At 42.0% G+C, this 8995-nt stretch overlaps 1 long non-coding RNA gene across 1 annotated transcript; it reads left to right on the top strand.

The window, feature by feature from the left end:
• Positions 1–4054: 4054 nt before the first annotated feature.
• LOC142584085 (uncharacterized) lies at positions 4055–8671 on the top strand. Its single transcript, XR_012828689.1, has 3 exons — positions 4055–4078; positions 8477–8527; positions 8631–8671. It is a non-coding gene; the product is annotated as an uncharacterized LOC142584085 (long non-coding RNA).
• Positions 8672–8995: the final 324 nt, after the last annotated feature.

The raw sequence follows: 8995 nt of genomic DNA, 5'->3' as shown, positions 1-8995 counted from the left end.
GAAAAGCTGGCTGATTGTACATTTCATCTCGAGATAGTTCACACACTTCCAGCAGCACAGGTTACCACACTTTGTTGAGTGCAGATGAGCGCTGCAAATTCTATCATTTTGATGAGGCACCGATCTAATGCCGCTCACTTTTGCCACAAAGCTTTCTCAACTTGTACTGTACTTGTTTCTTCCACCTTCCATTTCCAGCACCAGGGCTAAGGCACAAGAGCAATAACATTTCCAGCAGAAAATGCTTGCTCCTTGGCATCTGATCCCCCGTCCGTTTGCCACTCTCTTCCAATTTTTTTTATGTGATGCTGCTGCCTTCACACACTGTCAGACTGTTCTCCTTCATGTGTTTCCTTGTACTCTTACTGTCCGCTTCTCGCTCGACATACCGTGCATGCCTTCAGTCATGTCCGATTGATCGATGCAGTCTTGTCCTTTCCTCTCTCTTCCACAACCTGCAACTTTCGACAACCTAGCATTATTTTGCTTCTTTTTGTGATAGTGCCTTGGCTATCTGTTGCTGATGCCACAAATTCACTTTGCAATGGTTTATTAGACCACATACATAATTTAATAGCTGTATAAAACCTTGACTCTCCAGCACTTCCACAAAGTTCATGCAGAAGTTGAAACAAAGATTACACTTAATTCCTCACCTTACGTTACTATGTCTGCATCAAAGCTTGATATTACCAACATGTGTGCAGTGTCGTTGCCCGTGCTTCCTGGACAGGAAAGCCAGTTGCTCCAGTTGACAAGGCTAGAACAACTGCGAAGTGATTGAGCTATCTGCTTGTGCTGCATTTTGTTGCCACAAGCTGTACAAGGTCATGGCTTGTGCTGCAGAAACAGCATCTTTTTGCCTGCTGCATTCCTTTGTGATGCATTGAACGTGTCTTCTTCCGTTTCCCCTGCTATTTTTACAGCGAAGCTGTATATGGCTAGGATCTGACCATGAAAAATAGTGCATACAGCGACAGGGTGTGTAGAAAAAAGTTGCGTCGACAAAATTGAATCCACAGTAGCCTGCTGTGCGCCAGCAGTGCTCAGTGGCTCCGGAGTGGATGGCAGAATAATAAAACGTCATTGTGTACCCACCAATGTCTGTGCCTCGTTTTCTTGTGAAGTCGACATCGCTCTAGCGACGTTATAAGAAGTTTTCCTTTGGTCCTGCTATGGCCAGGACGCGTCTAGTCCGTACTGAAGAAGAACAATGTGCATGTTAGGAGCACCAGTGTGAGCAACAGCGTGAAGGTAACGGGCAGCTGCTATAGCCAGACCCGTCTTGTCTGCAGATCCGTAATGTCGGACAGCTTCTCTGTGACCGATGAAGAACAGCGTACCCGTGAGGATCGCCTTTGCAAACAGAAGCGGGAGTGGGCACGAAAGCATCGGCGATCAATTGCAGTATATCACAGTGACCACAAAGCAATGGTTAGCATGGTGACAAAGTAAATAGGAAAAGATAACGAAGTTGTGTGTATATTTTTTATTTAATCAATATAGCAATTAACCATATATAACTCAATATACTTGTCAACAAGTACAGCTTCAGCTGGTCTTCCATCTTCACATAGTGGAAGGGCTCTGAATTGTATTTTTTGATCATTTGTCATCAAACTTGTGCATTTTCTTTTTGTAATGCTACAGCCTGTTTCGTGTCATTACTGTTTTCTCTGCTTTCACCTGTTCTGCAGCAGTTGCTGGCATTGTCTCTTGCCTAGGTGTTGGTCCGCATGACATGCTAGAGATGCCATAGACAGCTTAATCACAGGGTGTGCAGTGTAAGAGAAGGTCAAAACTACTGGTGAGTAGAACTTGTTGCTGGGCGAGTTGGTTGGGATTTAAAGAATATATTGTTGCGCCAAAAAAGGAAAATAAAGACTTGGTAAGGAAGAGTACGAAAAGACAAAAGTCTTTTCGTACTCTTCCTTCCCAAGTCTTTATTTTCCTTTTTTGGCGCAACAATGTATTCTTTAAAACTACTGGTGTTTCTCATCTTTTAAGCAGGTTTATTTGAACTCTTGTGTGATAAAATCTGACTTTGTTGATAAACAAGTGATTATCTGTGACAAGTTGTTTCCAATGACAACATTTTTTCTGCGTCGAAATTTCACACATTTGCCAACAAGGTGCACAGACCACTCAAAGAACTTTGAAACTTTATAGGTCTTGCTCTATGCTTTGTCACTTGGTTTGACATTATATTCCCATTTTTTATCTCATTAACCTGGCTGCTGTGCGGGAATACCGAACTTGCTACTTAGTACTCAGCACGAATCAATGCTTTAAAACCACTGTGTTGTCCACTTGCCTCACGAAGCCACTATGTGGTTTTGATCAGAATTTTCCATCACAAGTACACTGTTACAAACTTGCACATGACAAGTACGTTACCCTATATGCAAGCAATGCACTGTTTAAAGCCGAGCTAAATACTTCATCAAAAGAACTGCTTTCACCTCCATTCCACTCTTTTTAGTCTGTTGTCTAAACATCCTGCCAAATACTGTCATTGCTATTGTGTCCTGCCGCAAATGTTCATTGTCAGTAGACCTTAATTATTTTGTTTGCTAGCGCAAGTAATATGCCTGAAAATGTACTATGGTGGTGTCCTGTCCTCTTAAGGATGACCGATTTTCCTGGAAACCATAGTAGCCAGAAGAATGGCATTTAAAATGTGCATCACCAAGGTCCTGCAGAAGAGCAGAGCTCAGTGTTTGAGTCTTGACATCACTCCATAGAATACTTGCATATCATTTGTGCTCAATTAACCTTGCTGCAAGACTTTTTCCAAGGGCAAGGTCTAGAATGTTGGTCAATTTTTGATGCTCTGACCTAGTCTGATGTGATTTTCTGTGACATTTTTCTCTGTTCCTTTCTTGATTATTTTGGATAGTGGCCTTCTTAGGAGCTATTGCTTCATTAGATGTTTCCTAGGAAGGAAAATCTTGGATGCCTTTATACCACACTAGTGCGCATCATCTGTATGGAAACAAAGCGCTGCATGAGCAGAGGTCTGTCTGCGGCAGCTGCTGTGAATTGCGCCCACGTATCAGCCATGTGCTTCTCTTGTGGTCTTCCAATTAGCAACGCAGTCGCGCCCCACTTCGCTTTGTTTGCGAAGTGCCATACGAGACAGATTGTCCATGCTAGCCAATATATTGCGAAATGGAAACATGTATAGAACTGCACTCAAATTTCGCATTAGGGAGTAGGCGAAATATTTTCTAAAAATAACAATTATATGAATAACATGCAATTAAATCAATCAATATGTACTAAACCAAACTTGTCACCTAATCGCACTGCAGGGAACCCTGATCATTATAAGTTACACCATAGCTTGTCATATTTAAATAGTCTCTAGTGCACGCAGTGCATGAATGGGATATCATTGAAAAATATGTGAATGCCTAAGGGAGTGTAATCAGGACTGGCACTTTTTTTACTTTAACTGTCAGTTCCCTATATGTTGCTTCGCTATAGGGAGGTTGTGCTCTAATAGAAACCCTTGGAAGACGGTTCTGTCCACATTGTCACTTCCATCTATATTTTGTTTTGCACTGTGCGTTCGTTTAAGACCCATCAACGAGCCCAAATTAATTTACATATCTCATAAAAGCAAGTGCACTGCAGTTGGAGCTTTGGAAATAAGCCTGTGTTTAAAACAGATTCGAGTGGTCGACACATGAAGTGGGCTCATTCATGTGAGTACCCATGTCAGTGCTGTATTGTCTTTTTTTGAAGAGGATCGATCGATTGCTCCTGCTTTAGATAAGGTCTAGTGATCTAGAGAGAATATTTTAAAAGGCTGATTAAAAAGGGAACACTTTTGGATTTTGCGTGCTAACTACTATCTTGTCAGCTTCTACAATTTTTGTAAATATTCAGTAAATATATTTGGTGCATCTCTTTTCCTCTGTAACACTTTCATGGAGGTTGCGGACGCTTCGAGACGCAAGACTGATTTATGCAGCAGGCGCTTCTTGGCTGCATCTGCAATGCTAGCTCAAGGCGAGAATGCTTTGGCCACGTTGGCATTTGCGTCCACAGTCATCCTGGCACAACCGCCATGGTATGTTGGCCACAGAAACGTCACGTGGGTTGACAATATGTGTAGGCTGCTGTGCACACAGTTGGCAGGTGGGCTTTGCTTGCCTTGCGTGGTTTAGATTCCAGCTTATGATCTTGAAAATCTCACTTTGTGCTTCTACTGAAGCATTACAAGCAATGGTGTCTGTCCGTTGGCATCATTATCTAAAACTTTTCACCTGTGTTGACATCTGTTTACAGCAATGTTTCTCTAACTTATCTTATGTTCAAGTGCCATTGTAAGTTAATTCTGGTTCACACATTTGACCCATCCTGTCATGTCTCGGCACCAAATGTTACGGAACCTGTATCTGTGAAAATAGAGGGTTTTCACACCATTTTCTCCTCTAACATAGGATACTGATGATGTTTAGAGCATCAGCAAATGTCGATAGCACCTTGTTTCTGCGGAGAAATCGGCAAGGAAATGCTCTGTCCTGACAGACGCGTGTACTGTGATGGGGCCGATAACACCTGTGTGAATCAGGCCTTCGTGAGGAACATCGTTGTCAATTTACCTTTAGACCAGTCTGGCTATGTCAAGAATTGCTGGATAAAACGCACTTCTCTCTTTCAGAAAGAGATAATTGAAGTGTTTTGGCGGTTGTCCTAATTTCCTGCCTCTGGCTTGAGCAGGTGTGCCAGATGCAAGCACTAGGTCCATAGAATTGACTGCACCATTTGAAGGTGCACCACTGTAAATGTTCGGTTTGCCTGCAAGACTGTGAAACATGCTTTGTTAAGAGTCTTATGGCTTCGGTAAATATTATGTCTCAATGTGCAGAAATACGTCTCAAGATGTTGAACTTTAAAGGGGTACTCACATGATATTTTTGACTATTCATTTCTTGCGTTAAATCAAGATCCTAGACTTCTAAACTATAGAAAAAATTGTGACAAGCTTCAGAGCGCAGTTAATAATTCACTAACTTTTCTACAGCCAATTTCAGTGTCGTTTCTTTTTATACAGTGGAACCTCGATACGATTCTGCTTAATACATTTTTCGAAATGTTAAGTTTTTTTTCTTTTCCCGAAAATCCGATTTGGTTGGATAATATGTTAGATGATACGATTTTCCTATGATACACTTTATTTTCCAGTTCCTGTGAAGATCGTATCAACGAGGTTTTACTGTATTTCAGTTTTTAATTTATTTCGCATTAACCCTTTATTGACAATTGTTGCCTACAGGCAACATACCAGAAAAAGAATGTTTGTCTTGCGTAGTTTCATTATTCAGTACCAAGATTCTGGCTAGGTGTCTTTGGCCAACACTGAATGAGAGGCAGCAACTGTGATTTGTTAGTTTAGAGCAGGAATACTCGACGAGGAAGAAGTTTGGCATGTGACTCACTGCCTTTTAAATGTAACGTCAGAGGATACAGGCTGATGCAAGATATCCAACTGCGGTGTTGTCACACATCTGAAGTAAAGCAAAAGAAATGCACACCTATGGTTCATATGTGATCAGAGCTGTCCATACAAATTGAAAACAAAGACTCAGGTGGCTAGGGGTGAAGCCCACTTCCAGATTCCTGCCTGCGGCTATTGTATTAAATAATTACCCCTTCATATCAGTAAAATCATGAAACTTTCCAGATATTTATTCATGAGGTGGAAATGTGCACATCAGCTGCTCTGAAATATAACCTTACCGAGCAGTCGACCTCACTCAACCTCAAATTTGTCCATGAGGTTGCCATTGCCTTAGCTAAAAAATTTTAACAGCCAACCAATTTCGCATCACTTTGGGAGGTTGAGATCAGCTTAGGTTGACTTCATTACGTCAGCCGTGTGAACCTTGTGAGGTTGGCCATCTTTGCATGGAAGTCTACATTCTATGGCCCCCTGTAGAATCCTGGGGTGCTATAACATAAAATGATTCCAAACTTTTCTATTACAATTCTGCAATCGGCCCACTACAATTGGTCAAAACTTTTTAAGGCCACTCCAAACTTCACCCGTCTGTCACGCCACGTCACGAAAACCGTGGTGGCTCTCCATCTGATATACATGTACCCACTGATTATGAATGATTAAACCGCACAAAAGAATAATAATTATTCCTGATTCAACGCCTTTTCACCATTAGACCTCTGCTATTAGTTCAATGTTTTTGGCCAACACCCACCTCTCCCCCACGTCTGTCACGCGACCTCACAAAACCGCAAAAACTCACTGCATCAAAGTGACGTGTACGCGAAAAAAATGGATTAATATGCCGAACAAAAGTGAAAATTTTTCTGAATAGCCAGAGACTGCCCCTTTCTGAAAGGAATAGAAGATGGCTGCCCGCCGATCGCTCAGGCTCTCGCTACTCGCACCTGCCGGTCAGCATGTATTTATTTGCACATGATAAACCTTTTTGCATGGCAGTAAAACGTTATCAAGCCCTTGCGGCATGCATACAGCATCACTCTGCCAACTCTTCCTTGCTGAGGATCCGTTTTAGCGGCATTCTTATCCTTCTGTTGCAAGCCGCCGCGATTTTCTATCAGCCACCGCAAGCTAAGTAAGGTGAAGCGGACCAATCGGAGAAGCCAGCACCACCCTCTTCATGCGGTTATCTATTTTCACTGTGCTGGCTCGGCCCCATCGAAACCCTCTCCACTAGACCGTGCTCCTCGCCTCTTGTCAGCCAATTAGATAAGAAAAACCGGTGAGAGTAAGCAATGTTATTGGTTTTGAAAGTGAACAAAGGTGACCTCCTAGAAACGAGGAGAGTGTTTATTGGGTTGTTCAGACCACGCTGCAGGTCGCCGCTCGATGCTTGTGCCGGTGGTTACGTAAATTTGATGTCAGGAGATTGGAATCAAAACAGTTTGAAATCATTTTATGTTCTAGCGCCCCTGAATGTGCTTTACTTTAGGTGCGTTCGATTCGCCTGCACCACCTGAACCAGCTCGCGAGGTCTTGCACCCTGCCATTCGTTCCAGTGGTGCAGCAATGGCGCCCGCTGAACCACTCCGTTCGTTTCAAAAGGTGCAGGGCTGGTTCATGATTTTGCTGCACCTACTCCGCTGTCGGTGCCGACTTGGTGCAGGCGTACAGGTGCGACACAGCAGTGCAGCAGACAATCCAGCACATGGGCGCAAGCGCCATTAAAAGCCCGCTTACGCACGTCTGATGTGTCTACAAGTGTGGTTTGTAGTTAGGCCCACAAGCTGATAATACTTGTAGTTCACGATCTTTCAAATGTACGCACTCTGTGCACTTTAATCGAGCATAACATAACGCCTGCACTGCATCTGCACCTTGGCATTCGTTTCGAGTGTTGCACTGTGACTGCACCGCAGAAACAAGCTGCACAATTTCTGAACTTCTCGTGAACCTCCGTTAACTGGTTCACAGTTGTGCAGTTGTGCTTTTAAGTGCTTCCACATGAAGTTCTTAGTTGCCCTTACGTTCCTTGGTGGCCTGATGGCTGCTTCAGGTATTGTACAACATGTTCGATTCAACATTGAAAGAACATTCAAGGATATGAATGCTCATGAAGGCCAAAATTCAGTGACATACAGATGCATTAATTCTGCACATAAACTAAAAATTTTGAAATTTCCTTCTTCCTAGCTGCATTCAGTTAAGCATGCTACTAAGTTGGAATTGCTGGAAAAGTGTAAAAAAAGGAAATAATCTTTTATAGTGTAGAGTGTCGACTGAGAACTGGCCTTACGGCCAGAAATGATGTGCTTACCTTTAGGAGGATGTTTTAGTTCAGTGCCAACTCTAATCTCTTTATTCAAATACATGTAAAATGCAGAAATGCTTTTGAGACAACTACTGGAATAATTTCAATCAGATTTGTTGCATTTGAGAGAAAAGGTTATAATTTAGTCATTCTAGGCTGCATAGTTTTGATTTAGGACCTTGAATATTAAAGAAAAATTGCTGAGAGTCCGTAAGCTTAAAATATCAGCACAAAGTTTGCAATTTCATAGCTTTTGTATCAAGTTGTAAAGTTCATACGGAAGTCTTTTTAATTTCACAATTTCCAAAATTTCCTGCCACAAAAAATTGCCCCCTAAAACAGTCGCTACATTATTTTTTTTTACATGTGACCAAGCTCATCGAATTCCGTTGCTGGCTTCAGAGAAACACTATTTCTCTTTTCCCATGTATTCAGATAGGAGCTCCCGAGATAAAACTACCGCCAAGTCAGGTAAAACATTGTATTAACGACCATTATAAGGAGGAGGATGAGAAGGAAAAACATTTATTAAAAAAAAGAAAGGAGCAGCAGGTGTCTTTCTGCTTGTGTGGGAGGCGCCCTTATTCCAGGACTCCTGCGGCTCTTGCTGTCTCCCGGGCTCGCCACACCTGGTGTAACAAGAATTGTGTTCTCATCTGAATTACTGGAGTTTACTTTTTCCTTTGTCATAGGTGGAAAAGTAAAGTATCAGCAACGTTCTCACACCTACACTGTCCTTATTGGTATGTAGTGTGACTAAATTCTGCTTCTGCATTAGTTCTGTTGATAGCATGCTTGTTCCAAATTCTTATTTGTTCCTTTTGCAAATTTCCACTTTGTTCACAGAACTTTCCAAAAGGGGAACGTATCCAATAAAATAAAGCACTAATTTACTTTCATGCTGAAGATTCATAACTCTTACAAACTGATGTGGTTTCTACCTGGTGATCTTCACTGCACAAAAGAGTTATGAGCTAAGTACAGGGTATTCCAGCAACATCATGAGCAAGCAATACCATCTTCTCTCATCTCTTAGAGAAAAAAAAATTCGTTATAACTTTACTTCACTCTGCAATATGCTTAAAGCATAAAAATATCACTCGCTTTTTATTTTTGCATCTTATAGTACGCAAGCGCATATTAAACAATGAACAGTACACCTCATTGTCTTCTCCCATCCAGTCATCCCTGGCCCAAGACTATGCGACTGC

The sequence above is a fragment of the Dermacentor variabilis genome, chromosome 6 (assembly GCF_050947875.1).
Source record: "Dermacentor variabilis isolate Ectoservices chromosome 6, ASM5094787v1, whole genome shotgun sequence".
NCBI lineage: Eukaryota > Metazoa > Arthropoda > Arachnida > Ixodida > Ixodidae > Dermacentor > Dermacentor variabilis.
This window is presented reverse-complemented; position numbering and strand designations above follow the sequence as displayed.